The sequence below is a fragment of the Zophobas morio genome, unplaced genomic scaffold (assembly GCF_036711695.1).
Source record: "Zophobas morio isolate AGI-343-1 ecotype UQ-CSIRO unplaced genomic scaffold, CSIRO_AGI_Zmor_V1 ptg000031l, whole genome shotgun sequence".
Classification (NCBI taxonomy): domain Eukaryota; kingdom Metazoa; phylum Arthropoda; class Insecta; order Coleoptera; family Tenebrionidae; genus Zophobas; species Zophobas morio.
Genome location: NW_026972136.1, coordinates 9,186,431 through 9,208,209, shown reverse-complemented (window position 1 = coordinate 9,208,209; position 21,779 = coordinate 9,186,431). Strand labels below are relative to the sequence as shown.

General features: G+C 30.6%; 1 protein-coding gene across 3 annotated transcripts in view; it reads left to right on the top strand.

The window, feature by feature from the left end:
• Positions 1–21,779, top strand: part of LOC135139524 (zinc finger homeobox protein 3) — a 294,739-nt gene that overhangs the window by 160,756 nt on the left and 112,204 nt on the right. The window contains exon 2 of one of the 3 annotated variants that reach the window (XM_064069791.1): positions 8,028–8,091. The exons of 1 other annotated variant lie outside the window; for it this stretch is intronic. The gene's annotated coding sequence lies outside the window, so the exon portion shown is untranslated. Of the gene's footprint in view, positions 1–8,027; positions 8,109–21,779 lie in introns of all 3 variants that reach the window. One more of the 3 variants, XM_064069790.1, reaches the window with a different exon arrangement.

Below are 21,779 nucleotides of genomic sequence, written 5' to 3'. Positions count from 1 at the left end.
TTTACCACATAACTTTATTCGAAATTTGATTTTAACAAGCCACTAACATTTTTTTAATGATTACAGAACAACGATTAAAATTCACTTATTCATCTCCTCTGGAAAAGTTATCGTAAAATTTTGGTAATTAAATCTTAATAAAGAAATGTGTCTTCAGATGCAAGTTATTTGCACTCATATATATTTATTTTTTATAACTGTTTATACAGAATGTTAAAAAAGGAACAAATCAATTTATTTGTTCAGGTATTATGTTAACCAAAATTGTTTTACTAAGGCTCGGTTTACAGAAGCTCAATTAAATATTCTATTGCGATTAAATTTTTAACACGGCGCTGAAATACCATGTGACCAACTCTACGCCAATCAGACGTCCCGAAACACCTCCAAATGCGTGGTTAACTTAATCTCAATTAAAATATTATATAAATTGGCCCTAAGAATGTTTCCCAAAATTCTTGATTCACAGTACATTTTTTTATATATAGACCTTCTTGGGTTCTGTCTAAATAATTTTAGAATTTTTAGTTTCGAACGTAAGCCAAGAACGTAATGTAATAGAGTCCAAATAGCGAATGGCTCATTTCATGTTTTCTCGACGTTTCATACGTTTAGAATATGAAAAAATAGGTCTCCTGTTTCATATATACGTCGTCTGTCATCTGTCACCAATTGGCGATTTTTTTTAGACAATCTCTAAACTATTGCAATAATTTTTGTGAAATGTGTGTCGTAATATTTTAAGAATATCGTCTAGATGGTGAAAACATGCTTGCTCATTCCCACCAAAAATTTGTAACGTCACCTTGAAATTCTGCTAAGTAAATCCTATTTAAAAATCTATATGCCGAATGGCCAACTTCAGTTTTCTGGACATTTCATGACTCCTAGAATTTGAAAAAGTAGGTCTCCCTTTTCCATGTGTCGTATTTCTGTCGTCTGTCTGTCTGTCGTCTGTGTCGATTTTTATAAAACAAACTGTCGTCAAATTTTATAGGTATTTTAGTAATGTGGTGTCGCTGCAGATGTAATATACTAACAAAAATTTGTCTTAATTTTTGACCTTAGACAACCAGTTTTTTGGAAAAAAAATCAAAATTGTACTAGAACAGTTTACAATTTAACTTAAGACCTAAAACAGACGTCTGTAAATGTGCTATATTTATCAGGTGGTGAAACTGTTGCAATATCCTTTTGTTTTGTGGGCAATCCTTAAAGTTCCTTCGTTTTGCGTTCCTGGCACCTCTGCCAGCTTTAAATTCGCTGTTCTAAAAAGCGTTTAAACTTCAAGTAATCAGTGTAGTATATCTCCTAAACAATTTTCGCGGTTATACTCTAAGCGATTTTCCCCGATCTTTCCTGGTTGAGAAATTGGTCTAAATCATTTTCTTTGCATCCAACTACCGTCAAGGGATTAAAAAAACGGTCTGTATGATTTTAGGGGTTTCAGATTCCCCCTATTTCTCCAATTTTCAGTTTTCAGCCCTGAAACATCGCGCACTCCGTTTTCAATCACTGCAAGTCGCATTTAATCTTTTTTCCCTCCACCGCGTCCAACAAAATAAACACAATTTATTTATAGCTCTAAAGCCAGATAATGACACATCACGATTTCAATCTTCCTCCGCCAAATTCGTCGCATGCATTTCATTAAGTCATCTCGTTACTCCTAATTAACGCTTTCGCAGAATCGCTCATGCAAATGACGCCATTTGCCATTCCGGTCAGCAACGCGAGCAATAATTCGAAGACAGCGCCGATATGAATATTACTCGATTGAATTTTTCGGGCTTCAGGCCATTACGGGCGCCCGGAGCGGCTTCCAGCCCGACACATGTCCTTCCAGCGGTAAAATATGGCCCATTTTCCGTGACAATGACGAAATTTCGAGAGAAAGTGCGGATTGAATGTGTGATTAAGTTAAGCGAGGAATTAAAAGGCTCAGTTTTAGTGGAGTGAAGCGACTGAAATTGATCCTTGTACGCTGAAAGAGCGGTCAACCTAAGGCGTTATCAGCACTCCGGGTATTGTACTCGTCTAAATGCCCGTTTTACACCGGCGATTCGCTCACGGAAAAACATTACACACATACGACCGGAATTAATTCGATCGGAAAATTGGAAGGGAATTAATTAAACGCTGATGGGACCTGGGCGCACGGAAAGGACCAGAATCTTTAATGGGGCTGAAGGAAGGAGAGCAGGAAAAATGGATTTTATGATTTTGGGTATTTGATTACGACCGGGCCGCCTCGTTGACGTTCGGCGGTTTAAAAAGTTATGCATTCGGAGATTTTGTTTGTAAAAGTTGACATTTATTGCTGAAATTTAGTTAATTAATGAAGGATATCAAAGAATCGGTAATAATTTGAATTTCTACTTCCTGAGCGTAAGCTAAAAAATGTCCCTCTGTCTATCTTCCGTCTGTCCGGATTTTATTAGACAGATAATCTCAGAAACTACTGGACCGATTGTTGTCAAATTTTATATGTATGTATGTATGTTGGGAATATCGTCTAGATGGTAAAACGGCCAAAATTTGGCTAACCATCCCAACTAACAACAGAATGACGTGATATTTTTTATTTGACATCCAGATTATTGGGAAAAAATCAAAATTGTATATCAACATTTTGCAATTTAACTTTGAAACTACTAAACCGAACTCGGTGAAACCTCGCAAATATTTTAAAGTTATTGGAACCATGGTAAATGGTTAGTCAAAATTTGTCCGTCATCTTACAATTTTGCTTAATAAATGTTCTTCAAATTTATAAGAGTTTTTGGGAAAAAAAACTGAGTTAGTTAAATAACTAATCAATTCTCTCCTCTGCGTTGAGGACAGAAAATCAGTCAAATTTAATTTTCTTTCTACTAATGCTTGTAATCTGCACCTGCTATTGGTCGAATTCTTTCGAAGTTTAAACATAAACAGTCGAAGTTAAGCATGTACTAAGAAATTGAGAATATTTACATTTCTCCCGCTGGATATCTGCTTTAAATATATTTCATATTATCCACACTTGTGCGGACGGCGCCCCCTTGTAATTTTTGGGGGTGTTAATTACGCCACTAGTTTTGACTTTATATCTATTATTATCACAAAACGAAAATCGCAAAATCAAATTTTATAATCTGTTAAACAAGCGATATTTGTCAGACTATACTTCAAATGCGGGGGAAATTCTGTCGAAATAACCTTGGGCCAGTGTTTTGATTTTATAGTGTAACTGCTTTTTAATTTTACAAGTTTTCTATTTCTCTACTTCTGATTTTTCGAATTCTCGAATTTTAATTTTTTATTTTTTCGATTTTTAGTTTTTAATTGCCCGATTTTTTATTTTTCAGAATTTCGTTTCTTCATTCGTTCGAGTTTCCAATTTGTCAGTTTTTCCATTGTTCAATTTTACAAATTTTTTTGCAATTGATTGATCCGATTTTCCAGTTTTTCATTGAAGTGCAGTTTTACAATTTTTAGATTTTTCACCTATTACTATTTTTGAATTTTCATTTCTTTTAGTTTTTAAGTTGAATTTTCCAATTTTTCGGATATTTAAATTTTTTAAATCTTCCATATTTCAATTTTTTGATTTTAGAATTTTTCGATTTTTAACGGAAGGATTTTTAAAATTTACAATTTCTATACTTCTGATTTATCAATTTCTCGACTTTTAATTTTTTAATTTTTCGATTTTTAGTTTGTCAATTGCTCCATTTTTAATTTTTTTATTAATTTTTCAATTTTTAATATTTAGAATTTTAAGTTCTTCGTTTTTTCAAATTTTCGATTTTTTCATTTCTGAGTTTTTCGATTTCTCAATTATCCAAATTTTCAATTTTTCTGTTCTTCAAATTTTTGAAGTGAATTTTACAAATTTTCGATTTTATTTTTTTTGATATTATACATTTTCGTTGTTTTAATTATAGTTTTCGATTTTCCAATTTCCAAATTTTTCGATTTCTAAACTTCTGAATTTTTCAGTTTTTCCATTTTCTAATTTTCATTTCTTTTGGTTTTTGAAGTGTAATTTTCCAATTCCATAATTTTTTGGGTTTTCGAATTTTTGCAAATTTCGATTTTCTATTCTTTTGATATTATCACGATTTATACATTTTCGTTGTTTTAATTAGTTTTTCAATTTCTCGACTTTTCATTTTCGATTTCTTCATTTCCAAATTTTGCGATTTGTAAACTTAAGAATTTTTTAGTTTTTCAATTTTTCAATTTTTATTATTACTTTTAGTTTTTTAAAATGCAATTATAGAATTTTACTATTTTTCGTGATTTCGAATTGTTGCAAATTTGGATTTTTCAATTTTGATTTTACAATTTTTGAATTCCTGTGCTTTTCATTTTTCAATTTCTCGACTTTCAATTTCTTAATTTCTCGATTTTTAGTTTTCCATTGCTCGATTTTTAATTTTTTCAATTATAAATTTTTCAGTTTTTTAAGTTTTCAATTTTTAATTCTTTTAGTTTTTAAAGTGCAGTTTTCCATTTTTACAATTTTTGGGGTTTTCGAATTTTTGCAAATTTCGATTTTTCAATTTTTTGATTTTCACCTTTTCGATTTAATTGAATAATTTTTCGGTTTTTGAATTTCTCTATTAAATTTTTCAATTTCTGAACTTTTGATTTTCAATTTCTCGTTTTTAGGTTTTCCATTTCTCAATTTTTAATTTTACGATTTTTCGGGATTTCGAATTGTTGCAAATTTAAATTTTTCAAATTTTGATTTTACAATTTTTCGATTTTTTCATTGTTCAACTTTAAAATTTTTCGATTTCTCTACTTCTTATTTTTCAATTTCTCGATTTTTAGTTTTACATCGCTCAGTTTTCAATTTTTTTCAAATATTCATTTTGTTCATCTCAATCTTTGGATTGTTGAATTTTAGAATTTGACAATTTTTCGATTTTTTTTTGAAGTGCAAGTTTACAAGTTTCCAATTTCTCAATTTCCCAGTTTGTCGATTTTTAAACTTTTCAATTTTACAATTTTTTGACTTCAATTTTTATTTCCTTTGATTTTTAAAGTACAATTTTCCAATTTTACACTTTTGCAAGTTTTCAAATTTTTGGAAATTTCGATTTTTCAATTTTTTTATTTTACACCTTTTCGATTTAATTGTATAAATTTTTGGGTTTTCAATTTCTCTATTTAATTTTTCAATTTCCCGAATTTTAATTTTTCATTTCTTCGTTTTTACGTTTTCGATTTCTCAATTTCCCAATCTTTCGATTTTTAAACTTGACAATTTTTTAGTTTTTCGCTTTTTCGATTTTCATTACTTTTAGTTTATAGCAATTTTAGAATTTTACTATTTTTCGGGATTTCGAATTGTTGCAAATTTCGAATTTTCCAATTTTTTGTTTTACAATTTTTCGGTTTTTGGATCGACCAATTTTCCAATTTTTCAGTTTCTCTAATCTTCATTTTCTAATTTCTCGAGTTTAATTTTTTTCAATTATGGGTTTTTCATTTTTTAATATTTTGACTTTTCAGTTTTTCATTTATAACATTTTCGAATTTTTAATTTCTCAATTTTTCGATTGTTGAATTTTAAAATTTGACACTTTTGCAATTTCTCAATTATCCGATTTTTCGAATTTAAAAATTTTTTCTTTTTTAGTTTTTTAAGTGCAATTTTTCAGTTGTACAATTTTTGAAGTTTTCGAATTTTTGCAAATTTCGATTTTTCACATTTTGGATTTAATTGTATCATTTTTCAATTTTTCGGTTTTAAGTCTTCGATTTCTCAATTTTTCAAATTTTACAATTTTTCGATTTTTAATGGTCCAATTTTACAATTTTGGATTCCTCTGCTTCTTAATTTTCAATTTCTCGACTGGAATTGTTGCAAATTTCGATTTTTCAATTTTTTGATTTTACATCTTTCGATTTAAATGTATGATTTTTCAGTTTTTCAATTTGTCTATTTAAAACTTTGAATTTCTCGACTTTTAATTTGTCAATTTTTCGTTTTTAGGTCTTCGATTTCTCAATTTTTCAAATTTTACGATTTTTCGATTTTTGATGGTCCAATTTTTCAAATTTTCGATTCCTCTGCTTCTCAATTTTCAATTTCTCAACTTTTAATTTTTCAATTTGTCGATTTTTAATTTTCCATTGCTCGATTTTAGATTTTTTTTAAAAAACGAATTTTTCATTTTTCAATTTCTCAATTTTTTGATTGTTCATGTTTAGAATTCGACAATTTTTTGATTTCTCAATTATCCGATTTCCCAATTTTCCTTTCCTTCAAGTTTTTCACGTGCAATTTTACGAGTTTTCGATTTCTCAATTTCCCATTTTTTGAATTTTTCAGTTTTTCGAGTTTTCAGTTTTTATTTCTTTTGGTTTTTAATGTACAATTTTCCAAGTTTACAATTTTTCGGATTTTCGAATTTTTGCAAATTTCGATTTTTAAATGTTTTGATTTCTCAATTATCGGATTTTTGATTTTTTTCTTTCTTCAAATTCTAAAAAAATATATAGCATCATTAAAAAAAGTTCAATAAGTTCGCCAAATCAGTTTTCAGTATTTCGACTTTTTCAGTTTTTCGTGTTTTCAGATTTTTCGATTATTCCATATTTCGATTTTTCAGTTCTTCAAGTTTTTGAAGTGCAATTTTTCGATTTTATAATATCTAGAGTTTTGAGTCAAGTTTTTTTATTCTTCAATTTTTGAAGTTTTCAATTTTATTATATTTAACTTTTTTCAATTTTGAATTTTTTTATGTTCTCTATTTATTTTTCAGTTTAGCATTAGAATTCTAAAAAAATATATAGCGTCATTAAAAAAAAAGTTGAAATAGCGGTATTTGTTGAACTATTCCTAATGTTGGGAATGAACAAACACACTCCTGGGCCTATAGTTCCAGAAATTACACGAAATCAACACAGAAAACAAAACAGAACGTTTAGAACGATTTTTGTTAGCAAAATTACTAAAAATCCCGCTAATTTAAATTGTATAAAAGACGTCAAAGCCGCGTCCTCTGCTTAATTAATAACCGCCACTTACCTCCCACTTAACAAGTCCATAATTCGCCGGCAGCTTTCCTCATTTTCCTCGTTTTAAAGCCGCCCCCGACGTCTCCGCTAATTAATTAAACCGTCCCGTTGGCGGCTGCGGGCCCCCTCGTTGCGGCTTATGACACCCCGCTAAAACAACCAGAGGCATTTCGAGCAACAGGTCGCCGTTAATTAATAGCAAGCATCCCCTTAATTACCCCTTTCGCTGGTCCATTATGCAAACTGGGGCCGACCCTCGCGAGAAGCTCTGCTAAATATATAATTACTTAGCTTCTAATTGACGTTTATTACGAAAAGGGGTGTTAATGAAAGATTTAAAACATCGAGGAGATAATCACAGCCCTGTTGGCTTTTTATGCGCTCGGGGGTGTTTTCTTGGAGAATTTTAAAGCGACGTTTAACTCGACTCTGATTAATTGAAAGGGGTTGGACGGCGTGTCAACAAGGGTTTAATTACAGACTTCGGATTGACTTGTCGGAATTATGAATGACAAGGGCTTTTTGGACTTCTTGTTTTAGAGATACGACACTATCTGATTGATTTTTATTTTATATAAAAAAAAATCAGAAAATTTTCTAGGCCGAGAATTCGACTTGTCCGAATATTTTTTTGTTGGGTGGAAAGGGCGCTTAATTATTCATCGCTCATAATATCAGTTTCTAATTATCCCCCATTGTGGTAATAGGAGTTGATTGTACTCGCTAGTTGTTAAGTGGCACTTTTATATCTGAAGTTCTTTACAAACATTGCCTATTGATAAAATTATTTATTCATTAATTTATTGGCTCATTCATCAATTACACTTTCAACAACCGTTAAAATGGTAATTAATTTATTTCGAGCCATTGTCTAATCGACTTCATTTGAATAAAGTACTGGTGTTTATCTGAAAGGAAATTGTCAGCGCTAATTATCAAATTATAATAAATAATAAATTAGGAGCGTTAAGAGCGATGAGTTTAATTTTTAATTCGGTTCTTTGTTCCAGGTAGGAGAAAATGTCTATTGAACTTGCCACCACGTCGACCTGTCATTCAGAGGAGAATTTATACGTATGTTACTCTATAAGGTATTCAACTTATCAATCGACCTAATTTTCTAATATTGATGCATGTGTGTACACTGTAAGACGTAGAATTAACTAGAAACTACAAAAGGATAAGTCGCCTTGTATGAATAGCATTACATTAATTAAGGATCTCACTTCACGAAAATATCGTTCCACTATGCTGTGCTCGACCGTCATGTGACAACGCAGAATTTACAACCGACACTTGAGCAAAATTTTGCCGAAGATTTTTTTTGAGCTTTCCAGCTTTTATTTTTCAATTAAAGATAAATTTCAACAGACAATATAAATAAAATTGTTGATTTAAAAAGTTTGGGAGATGTAAATAGTTTCATAGTTCAGTATTTTGTAGCTGTGTCCTTGAAGTGGAAACGTTATCTACAAGGTCGGCTTATCAATATTTAACCAGATTGTGAAGTAATGCTCAACCTATATCTAAATACCAACAAAGGTGGTCGATAAACCATAAATCCATAAATCTTGTCGTTTATTTTTTAAACTAAAGTGATATTTGGCAGTTTTATTACACGTAAAAATTTTAACTCAATCAAAATTAACATCAAGCTATAATTATCATTTTTTTACTAACATTCTATAATAATCGTAGATCCTGAAGCCAATCAATTATGAAGAAGCAAAAACACAGAAATTTATTGCTACGATTTTTATTTTATATTTTTTTTTATTTTCGCAATCCCATCCGTAAAAACGCTATTAAAATTTTAATTGGACACATGTTTGCATACTACTAGGACTAAACACCCCTATTATTTCCAAGATTATTTCTTTTCAATCCTAAACAATTACCACGTATCAAGTGAAAACGCGTTCGAATGTTTTTGACTACTTACAAACCCACATATGATGAGGATTTGGTGTTGTTATTCTTGATGTTTTAATGACCATCAGCAAACTACCTTAACTATTACTTCAAAAAGACAATTTTATCCAGCTGTCTCTTTTTTCGCTTCGGAGTACCACATTAATTTAAAACATAAAGTATTTAAAATTCGCTCTTTGTTTAGATAAATATGCACCTGCAGACAAACTAACACAAATGGAGGCAATTACGAAATTTTTATAAAACGAAGAAAAAAGATAAGGGTTGAAGTGATGAATATTCATCCAGGCAAAAGTCGGGGCGAAGTATACAGGCATGGAAAAAATGCTCGACAATGTATGAGTCGTGTTGCTAAATTGGCTGAAGAAGCATTGTAATGGAGTCCATTGGACGACTCGCCACTTTTATGTTTTCTCGACGTTTCATGACACCTAGAGCGCGAAAAAGTAGGTCCCCGTTTTCGTCCGTCTTCTGTCTGTATTTATATGTATTAGACAGTTAATCTCAGAAACTATCAAATTTTGTACGTCTGTTAGAAATGTCATGTAGATGGTGAAACGCTATCCAAAATTTATCTGACGAATGATTTTACATTAGCAAATATTATTTCAGTTTTATAAAATAAGATAATCCTTTACAAGTGGTTTATGAATCAGTGTTCAGTTTTTATCCTTGACCTCTAGATTTAAACATTTTAAAGTTATCGTACACATGGTAAATCGTGTATCAAAATTTATTCGTTTATCCCCTCCCAAAAATTGATGGCGTCATCTCAAAGTTTTGCCGAATAAATTTTCTCTGAAATATGTAAAATATTATGACTCTGTAAATGGAACTTTATTTTAACTTATAAGAGTTATCATTGAAAAGGTAATATTTCCAAAATCAAATCTTATAATTTTTCGAACAATCTGGATTTATTTTAGATATCACAATTTTTCGTGTTTTCTTCTCTTCATTTCTCCAATTTTTCCATTTTTCAGTGTTTCGGTTTCATAATTTTTTGTTTTTGCGACTTTAATTTTTTCAATTTTTCAATTTCCAGACTTCCAAAATTTTCAGTTTTTCGATTTGCCATTTTCCAATTTTGCAATGTTTTGATAATACAATATTTATTTTTTCAGTTTTTCAGTTTCTTAATTTTTAATTTTTCGTTTCCTCAATGTTCCAAGTTCTTGATTTTATTTTTCATTTTCCCGATTTTTTACTTTTGATGTGCTCATTTTTTTTTATCACAGTTTTTGGTTTTTTCGTTTCCTTTATTTTTTCAATATTCTCTTCGATTTCATAGTTTTTCGTTTATTCAATTTTTCAAATTTTCAATCTTTGATTTTTCAATTTTAAAATTTTTCAATTTTTGGATTTCCCAAATTTTTCGATTTTCCGATTTTTTAATTGTCAATATTTCGATTTTACAATATTTTGTTTTTTCAATTTTGCACTTTTTCGATTTTTAAGTTTCCCAGTTTTAATCCATCGATTTTTCAGTTTTGTCTCTTCGATTTTCAAGTTCTTGATGTCGAATTTTTAGATTAAAAAAAAAAATTATAGTTTTTCGTTTTTTGATTTTTGAATTTTACAATTTCCCAATTTTTCAATTTCTTAATTTTTAATTTTCCCATATTTCAATTTTTCAAGTTCCTGAATTTTATTTTTCATTTTCCCGATTTTTTAATTTTTGATTTTCTAAATTTTTTTGGCTTTTCATTTCCTTTATTTTTTCCATGTTTTTTTCGATTTCATATAATTTTTCGTTTATTCAATTTTTCAAATTTTCAATCTTTGATTTTTCAATTTTTCAATGTTGGACTTTTTGATTTCCCCATTTATTCGATTTTCTGATTTCTTTAATTGTCAATATTTCGATTTTACAATCTTTCGTTTTTTCAGTTTTTCGATTTTTAAGTTTCCCAGTTTTTAATCCTTCGATTTTTCAATTTTGGGTTTCTTCAATTTTTTTGGTTCGAAAATTTGAAAAGTCGAAACATTGAAAAATCGGAAAGAACTGAAAAATAAAAAATCTGAAAAAATGAGAAATTGCAAATCGAGAAAGTGTAAAGTCGAAAAATTTCAGAAGAACGGAAGAAACAAAAAAAATAAACATTGAAAAACTAAAAATCGAAAAACTTAAAAATAAAAGAAAATTTCTGAATCGAAAAATTGAAAAACCTAAAAATTGTAAAATCTAAAAATTATGGAATCGTACAAATTGTAAAATCTAAAAATGATGGAATCGTACAAATTGTAAAGTTAAAACAACTGCTACACTGAAAAATCGAAAAATTGCAACATTAAATATCGAGAAATTCAAAAATTCAAAAACGAAAAATTAAAAAATCGAATAAACGAAAATCTTTAAAATCAAATAATTGAAAAATGGATAAATTCTAAACTAGTAAAATTAAAAAGTGAAAAATTTTAAAAAATTATAATTATTTTGCTATTTAAAATGTAAACTAAAAAAATTGCAAACCAAAAATTGAAGAAACGAAGAACTGAAAAACTGAGAAACCGAAAAATCTAAAATTCCACAAACCAAAAAATTGTACACGAAAAATTGCAAAATTCAAAGTGAAATATCCACAAATTGAAAATTTTCACATTGAATAAGGAAAAATTATAAAATCAAAAAAATAGAAAACCGAAACGAAAAATTGGAAAACAGAAATTGTAAAATAAATTTAAAAATTGTGGAATAGTAAAAACTGTAAAGTCGAAAAACTGTAACACTGAAAAATCGAAAAGTTGAAAAATTAAATATCGAGAAATTCAAAAATTCAAAAACGAAAAATTAAAAAATCGAATAAACGAAAATCTTTAAAATCAAATAATTGAAAAATGGAAAAATTCTAAAATAGTAAAATTAAAAAATGAATAATTTTAAAAAATTATAATTATTTTGCCATTTAAAATGTAAACTAAAAAAATTGCAAACCAAAAATTGAAGAAACAAAGAACTGAAAAACTGAGAAACCGAAAAATCTAAAATTGCAAAAACCAAAAAATTGAACACGAAAAATTTAAAAATTCAAAGTGAAAAATCCACAAACTAAAAATTTTCACGTTGAATAAGGAAAAATTATAAAATCAAAAAATATAGAAAACTGAAACGAAAAATTGGAAAACACAGAAATTGTAAAATAAATTTAAAAATTGTGGAATAGTAAAAATTGTAAAGTCGTAAAACTAAAATTTCAAAAACCGTAAATTAAACACGAAAAAGAAAAATTGCGAATCGAAACACTGAAAAGTCCACAATTTGAAAACTTTCACGTTGAAAAAGGAAAAATTATAAAATAAAAATAGATAAATAAATAACCGAAACGAAAAATTGGAAAACCCCAAAATTTTAAAATTTAAAGATTATGGAATCGTGAAAAATTTTAAAGTCGAAAAACTGTGACTTTAAAAATCGAAAAACTGAAAAATTAAAATATCAATAAATTCAAAAATTGTATATCGTAAATAAAAAAAAATCGAATAAATGAAGAAGCTTTAAAATCAAATAGTGGAAAAATGGAAAAATTCTAATATCGTAAAATTAAAAAGTTATACTTACGTATTTAACATGTAAACTAGAAATATTGCAAATCAAAAATTGAAGAATCGAAGAACTGAAAAATTGAGAAACCGAAAAATCTAAAATTGAATAAACGAAAAATTAAAAGTATGTACTAAAATTTGAAAAACCGAAAAATTAAACACGAAAAATTGCAAATCGAAAAACTGAAAAATCCGAAAATTGAGAACTTTCACGTTGTAAAAGGAAAAATTATCTATTAAAAAAAATCGAAACGAAAAATTTCAAATCGAAAAACTGGAAAATGAAAAATTGAAAAATCGAAAAATTGAAACATCCCTAAGTTGGAAAGTCGAATAACTGAAAATTTTAACAGTGAAAATACCAAGAGGTATATATCCTAAAATCAAAGAAAAAAAATTGAAAAATTTAATGAACGCAAAATCGAAAAAAATTTAATTAAAAAAACAAAAAGTTATAAAATCGGATCATTGTAAAATTCGAAAAATTGTAAAAGTAAAGAATATAAAAAACCGAAACGAAAAATTGCAAATTGAAAAATTGAAAACTCAAGAAATTTTATTTTAAAAAATTGCAAAACCGAAAGATTAAAAAATTCAAAAGTTGCAAAATTGAAAATCTGAAAAATTGAAACTTACCTACTCGACAAACTGCAAATCAAAAAACTGAAGAAACAAAAATAAAATGAAAAATTGAAAAATTCAAGTCAAAAAAGTCGAAAATCACAAAAAATTTCACAGGTCAACAAAAATTCATTTTTGTGTGTTACATGCAAACTTTTAATTGATAACGTTAGTAATGTGATTTATTAGAATAGTAGAACTGATATTAGTGTATTCTAGATACGGACACTCCTAGATTACAGTAAATATTGCCTAATTTTATGCCTTTTTTACTAATGAATGAAATGAATACAAAACAGAATCACTGTACTGTTGTAAAACAAAATAAATCAAAGAAGGTAAGTCATAACGATAACATTCAGTTTTACTGATAGTAGCTGTTAACACAAAAAGTAAATCTGATAGAATCAAAATACTTAAATATGGTTTTATAAAGTGGGTAGATAGCTGTTTCAAAAGTAGTAATTAATAAACACCTTCCTTGCTACAAACTGTTCTTGACTTAAAAAGCGGGATTTGTTGGGCTATACTTCAGGGGCGAGGGAAGTTCTGTCGAAATAACCTTCGACCAATTTTTTTAACTGATTATGGGGAATTATAGTAAAAATTTTCCTTGGTGGCGTTGTTACAATTTCCGTTTTCTCATCTAAACCATATCTGTTGACACAGCGTTCGTTGTGTTTTTTATTGACATATACCTACCATTTAAATTTGCGCACTTTAAAAATTTAAAGAGTCAAGTTTTCCGTTACTGATAAACGTGTTTACTGGTTTATCTTTTCTGTCAATAGATATCCATCTTTTTTGCTTTATACATATATCATATATGATGACCCTCATTTTACCGTTTTTATCCATTCATTTAATAAGTGGTTCATTTAACCTGCATCATTTTTCTTCTAGACAGCGATTTTTTTACTCTTTAACAACCATATATGCATATTCATTTCAGTATTACAAATTTAGTACAGGTGTTGTTGCTACCTGTTCTTTTTCATTGTCAGCTGCCGCCTTCTTTTTAATGTCCCTAATTAAGGTGAAAATGTGTGCAATTTTCGCAAGCATTGTCAGAAGGATTAATATTCGAATCATCATGATTCTCATTTGTGTAAATAATGCGGGTTGCACTGCCCAGAAAAAGTGTCTGCTAATGCACTTATTAGAGCAGACAATATCTTTTACTTCTTACTGGCAGCAATTAGTACCACTACAAATTACACACACCTTGATTCCACAACACGCGAAGAAAAACCCGAACACAAAAAAATAGATGGAATCTCGAAAATCTTTACCTTTTACGGAAAATCTTTGTATCTAATTCGGCGTGGCGAAAAGACAACATCACCATTTTGTTTGGCTTTCGTTCTTTATTATGACGTAATTGATAAATAATACATCAAGTGGATGGTTCTGCTTAGCCATCCATGACACGACGATGCGAAAAACTGCTTTTTTCGACTGTCTGCTATTTTGTTATTCGCCATTGTTGAGATACTGTATGAAATATTGCGATGGTGTAGGTCTTACGGGCTCCGCTTTTTCCATAACTGGTATTTAACTCGCAGACTTATTATCGGCTCGGCGTATACTTAAAACTGGTGGAAAACTTTCTTTCAGACGTCGTTATTTATATGTGTTATGACAATTGGAGGGTTTTTCTGCACGATTCGCCGCTTCTTCTTCGCCTTCTTGCCGGCTCGAATGGCCGAGAAATCGCATTACCATTCCCAACCATGGACAATTATATTTTTAAAGACGCGACTTTCATCAGGTGGAGCGGAATGGAATTTTGTTCGTGTGGATGGGTTTGGTTGTTTTTTAACGGGGGTGATTAAGGGACAAGGTGGGGGCGTTTTCCACAAAACCGAAAAGGAGTTGATATTTTCGTTCATAATCCGGAGGTTTCATAGATCAGAATTGCCTGAAATCTATTAAAGCTCAAATATTCTAAAGAGATTCCATAAAATGTATGAAAATTTCAAAATCTATCTGCAAGTTTCTTGTGTTCGGTCACAATGGTTTGTTTTTTCTTTTTCTTCAAAAATTCCACATCTTATTGTTAATTTTTCACAATTTTTCTAACCTTCCATTTGATGGTAGCATCTCACAAATACTAGGTTTCCTGACAAAGGCTAAAATTTGTCTCTATTCAAAATCAAATTCTTGGAAATATCCTAGAGACGGTTTTCTTCCAAAATTTACCAAAATCTGTTTTTGAAATTCAGTATGTTTTCATTAATAGCTTATGTTAATCTCTCTCAACTTTATTTGATCTATTTGATAATCCTCTCAAAAATACCCAAAGGATCAACAGTTGAAACTATGTTACTGGTTTCATTTAATTTTATTTAAAATATTTGCTATCTTCAGCTTCCATCAATTCTGGTTTCCATGCTCCAGTGACATGTTTTCATAAACTAATCTTCTAATCTTACGGTAATTACATTAATTTAATAGCTACTTTCATGTTTTCTTGGCGTTGCATGAATCCTAGAATACGAAAAAATAGGTCCACCATTTCCGTCTGCCTGTTTGTTGTTTGTCGTCTATCATCTTGGTCAATTTTATTATAAAATGTTATGTGTGTTTTAGGAATATCGTGTAGGTGATTAAACGCTAACCAAAACTTGTCTGATCATCCCCGTCAACAATTTGATGACCTAAAAATTTTACATGCTAAAATTAATTTAAATTTTATATTATAGCTTACCCTATAACTTGTGTTTTATGAATCCACCTTGATTGTTTATCCCCCAAATTTTGTAGTAACTAGGTCAGTTGGTGAACTTTTTTTTTTCTTACACTGTGATTGTTGCTACCAATTTTTTTTCTATAAATCTAGATTTGTTTGATTGTATTTCAGTGGCGGGGGAAGTTCTATCTAATAGGTAATAATATGAGAGCAGTTTTTTATTTTTTTAACTCTATTACAAATTTTTTTATGTGAAATCACTTCTGTACAACTTCAACAAATTGTTAATATTCTACATGAAAATAAATTAGACGAAAAATCCTTGGTAAAAAGCTCTTTAGTTTTGAAATTGAAGCCTTATTTTTATTGAGAAATATAAAAATAACGTTTAAATTTTGATGGATATGTCGGGTTTATTGTCAAAAAATTCCAAAATAAAAGAGATATAATAATTTTGGTTTTGTGAATCACAACGACTCTCTAAATCTTGCTTCTGAAACCTTAACCAAACAATTAGTTTATTTCTACAGAACTTCCCTCGCCCCTCTAGTGCAATAAAACAAATCCAGCTTTTTCGAAAATTTATTTTTCTGTGAAAACCCCTGTAGGTTAAAATGTTATCAAAATTTTTGCAGGAACATATTTATCATCAAGATGCATAATACAGTATTGTATCGGCAAATTTTCTGGAAACTGGAGTGATCCGCTCCTGATTTAGTCAATAGAATAATATGACCCATTCATTAATTTTTTTCAGTCTTCCTGTATAAGCAATTCTAAAAAATATGATGAAATATAGATTCATCAGATTTTGCGCAATTTGGGCAGAATTTATTCCGCAAAATTTTGAGATGACGTCATCAATTTTTTGGGAGGAAAAATAATACAAATATTTTGATTAAAAATTTACCATGCTTACGATAATTTTAAAATGTCTGCAAGGTTTCGAGGCATTCGGTTTTGGGGATTCAAAATTAAATTGCAAAATTTTGTTCTACACTTTTGATTTTTTTTCCAAAAATCTGGATGTCTATGTAATTTTATAAAATTTTAAGGTGACGATATCACATTGTTGGTGGAGACGATTAGACAAAGTTTAGTTAGTGTTTTACCTTATACATGATACTGATAAAATTTGACGACAATCGGTCTGGTAGTTTTGAAGATTTATCTCTCTAACAAAAATCGACTTAGACGGCGGACAAACGCAGACAGACAACAAAATTAAAGTATCCAATTGTCCGATGGACTCGATTACAATACTTCCCTTACTTACGCTCGAGAAGTAAAAATCAACAAAATTTAGTAGTTATATCAAACAGAAATAAAATTAGAAGCTCACCATAGCCATTGCAGCAACGCTAAACAAGTCGAAAAAACTGCCTTTATACTTGCTAAGATAGACTGATTTTGGCTGATATATTCTCTAAGAAAATAAAGGGCGGGTGGGCGGGGCTAGTACTTGCTAAGATAAGACGGATTTTGGCAGATGACATACACCCCAATAAAATAAAGGGTGGGTGGGTGGGTGGGGCTCTAGTACCTGTCAAGACTAATTTTGACAAATGAACACTCTAAGAAAAAGAAGGGGAACTCTACCAATTCACATGTGTTTACTGCACTTGTACTCCTGTAGTTAATTATCCCAAAATAATTTAGCGAGCGAGCGCAGCGAGCATGTTTAAGAATTATTAAAAATTATTCGTTAATATTCCCGAGAAGCTCAATTTATTAATGAGACAATTTTTTTATTGTCTAAAAAAGCTGAATTCTGAAAATGTTTGTGATTATTGGGGTGAAATTGGGGCAACTCTAGCAATCTAAACTTACTCGCTGCGCTCCTGTTCTAAGGGTGTGTGGTTTTTTAAATCTAAAGATTTATGCGTACAATAGAATCGAGATTGAAATCACTAGTCTTTACTGTACACTTCTATGAGAATAAATGTGAAAAAAGAGCTTAAAATGCGAGCGCAGCGAGCACATTCAGGTGTAATTTAAACAAATATTTGTTGGTGTCCCTGAGAAGTTAATTATTAACAATTTGGTTGTTATTTAAAAATGTGAATTTAAAGAATGTAGTCACTATTGAATTATCCTGAACGTGCTCGCTACGCTCGCATTCTAGACGTTGAGTTTTTTCGGAGGAATTTATACCTTCATAGGGAGATCTCCTGAATTATTATTATAAAAAGTAAGTAGCCTTGCTGATCGTTCATTCGCAAATGTTTTTATGACACTAAATTAACTAATAAAAAACACCCAGAACGCGGGCGCAGGGAGCACATTTAGGTGTTATTCAAAAATATTCCTTGTCCTTGCGACGCTAAATTATTATTAATGAAAGAAAAAAAAGTGAACCTTCAAAATGTTTGTAAACACTAAAATCGAAGAGACCCAGCAACCTGAGGGTGCTCGCTGCGCTCGCATTCTAGATATGTGTTTTTGAGGTAGTAAATCAAAGATTTATTATTACAAGAAATTCTCGACAGTATCTTATGTCCGACAAAAAAATGTTTCGTTTGTAATTTTTAGTATTTTCTGATCTAAAAACAGCAGTGGTGAAGACCGCGTTCCAAAATTTCCATAAATAACTAAGATATGTATTAAATTTTTAAAAATACGTGTTGAAAAAATTCACCAAAATTTTTAAAGTGAATGATGATAAACTATTTAAAAAAAACTTGTTCCTGTGGAGACAGTTGTCGACGAGTTATACTGAAAATTTTATAACAATAAATCTGTTGTCTATGAAACTACTGGCCAGTGAAAATTACTGATTTCGGTCTTCCTCTTTGCTTAGAAACGTGAAATATTTCTTTAAATAACGAATATTCAATTGAAAAAGTTATCGAGTTGTCGTTGTTTTTTAATATAAGAAAACGTAGCGAAAACAGATGTGTTTCATTAATCGATACAATTGTGTACAACTGATATTCGACATAGTTGTTGTAAAGCGTTAATATTATTCTTCGAAAAAGTGAGGTTAGGTTGTACCGTTCAGCGTTATCAGCTGCCATCAATTAAATTTTACGTTTATTGTAAACATATTTCACACTGTTTAGAAAAATGATTGCCAACTTGATTTTTTTTCAACTGAATACCCGATACATCATAGTTATGGCACACTAATTTAACATCAATTAAAAATGAATAACACTTTCAAAATAAAAAATTATTGTTATTTACTTCCTTCGCTTTGGAGTACAATTCAAATTTTTTACGCAAATTTGGATGTCAAAGGTGAAAAATTAAGGCGAATTCATAAACCACAAACACAGGAATATGTTATATTATATGATATAAATAGTTTGAGTTGACCTCATCAAATTGTTGGTAGGGATAATCAGAAAAATTTCGGTTAGCGTTTTAGTAGAAATTATAGTTATAAATAACCGAAGATTATATGTCAATCAATATCGACACAGACGACATACAACAGAAGAAAGACAAACAAATGGAAACGGGAGACCAATTTTTTCGTTCTCTAGGAGTTATAAAACTTCGAGAAACCATAAAAATGGTTGACTCTCTTACGTAACCCTAGCTTACGTTATTAACTAACAAAACCAGTGAAAATTATTAAATTAAAGAAATAAATAAACGTTAAATATATGTGATTTTCTGCAAAGAATTATCACTATTAAGTATTATTTTAAACGGCTCATATTTTGTGGAATTGTGACACTAAACTGCCGTGATTAACATGATCAGACTATTCGAGAAACTTACTTAATTAGTATTATTGTTATTAATGTTGTTGTAATTATTAAGAATAATTAAGATTACTTATTAAATTTTAAGTTTAAACATGACAATTTCAAAAAAACTCTAACCCTTAAAGTACTTTTTTTCATTCGGGCTCAGTTTAACGATTTAAAGCATAAATATGTGAAAACGGCTTAGGAAAAGTGGGTTTATTGGAAACGGTCTTCAATGTGAACGTGAACAGTCGTATTAGAAACAATTACAGACATACGACGTCACAACGTAGGAGTTAACGACGTCATAAACAAATAAAGAACAACGACAAAGAACGACCAAGAAAATTAGTTTATTTATTTCAGATTTTGTCTAAAAATATTGCTAGTTTTTAAACATTAAATTTGCCCCGGCATTGTTAAACAAACACGTTTCAGCTTTTTTAATAATTAAATATGAGTTGGCACTAAATTGTAAAACTTTTGCCAACTTCTATATCTTGTTACGAATAGAAAAAAGTGCAATGTTTTTAATAAATTTTCAGAATTAGAACTTGAAAACCGACTGCGAACTCTGTCCTACATAGAATGTTATTTAATTTAAAATATCTCCAAAATTAATTACGCGGTTACGGTCCTGGACACCAGAGTTGACTTGATCTAACCAACCAGAGCCTAGTTTTCTGTAAATGTTGAGCGTCGACTAACTCAGATATTCCGGTGAAAAGCTTCGGCAGCTGGTTTTACAACGTAGACAAGTTGAAATTTGACCATTGCTTTAAAGTTCTTCCTTGACATCAAATTAAGATTCATTAATCGTCGCTTGTGTCTTTGTACTCAACAATCACTTGCCCCCCATCTTCTCGCCCTCTCGGTCTTCATTTCACTTAGCCCCTAATTAGCGCCCGGGAAGCACCGAGAGGCGTCTCATTACGGAATTAATGGAGACATTGTTTGAGCCGAGCTTTACATGCAAATTAAGCTCTTAACATGCAAACAGCGAAATTGGCAGCATCCCCAGCGCTCCTCGTTCTGCCACCTGACACGCCCTAAATGAGGAGCTTTTCACCCCGACAAAGCCCATTTATTGGTCGAATTACAAAGTCCGACCTGGCAATTAACTCGATGCGATCTCGTTTTCCACAAAGCTCATCCAATCATCTATGGAAAAGCGCCTAATTAGCCCATCTACACCGCATCTGCATGAGACGCCTATCGCCATGGCAACCCGTCTAAAACAGTGCGCTTTTATTCCTAGATGGCATCGGGAAGTGTCACCACCTAAGACTTGCTAAGTAGAATTCAAAATCAATAAGTATTCCATTTCTTGTCTGTAAGTGTGTAGTTCGGTGCGATTCGGAGTATGGGAACACCCAGTCGGAAGTATTCGGTGATAGATTTTTTACATAGCCGCCGCCTTGATTTGCATACGGGCGCTCTCTCTTGTTAAGATGAATTTCAAGAATGCTCCGGTGGCCTCGTTTCGGCTCGATTTTTGCGCTTTCGGCTGGGAAAGCTCGGGTTACACGCTGGAGATTTGATTAAAAAGCGCGGCGGGGACGTGGAGGAGGGGTAATTAGACGGTTTCGGCGAGCTTAATTAAAGTGTGACGAAAGCAGGACGATGCGTGGATGCTCGGAGGAGCTTTAGCGGGGGGAAGGGTCGCGTGGATGTGGGGGCGGGATTATGCACAAAACTGGGTCGGGGGATGGTGGCGATCACTTTTAGAATTTGTGTAAGTCCGTAACGGAAATGTCTGAATTTGCATCGAGGGGAGGAAAGCGGCGTTATTTTTTGATAAGAGGGTCGACGAACTTGTCCAGAATAGCCGGAAACAGAAGACGTCTGTAAAGATCTACTTATTCTTTTTCTAGAAGTTCGGGGTTGTTGGTTTTATATTTTAATTTACAGATCGACATATTACTAATAACACCATACAAAACAGACAATCTATAACCATCTTTCAAAATTTTTCTAATATGTACCTTTTCCAAAAGCTCTTCATCTATATTACACACTATATGTTGTTATAAATCATCCGCGTAACAAGGAGCAAAAAATAGGACCACAATGTGACCCCTGTGGCACACCATATAGATAACTTAATTTCCAAATGAAAACATCCTGATTTACCCCATCAAAGCCTTTAATGAATTAAAAAGGGTACACATTGTAATACTTTCACTGCCTCTAACAAATTTTATTTTTCTCTGTGAAAATGTACTCTGTTTTTTTCACATGTCTGCGACTGCAGCCAAATATATTCGGCGTGATAA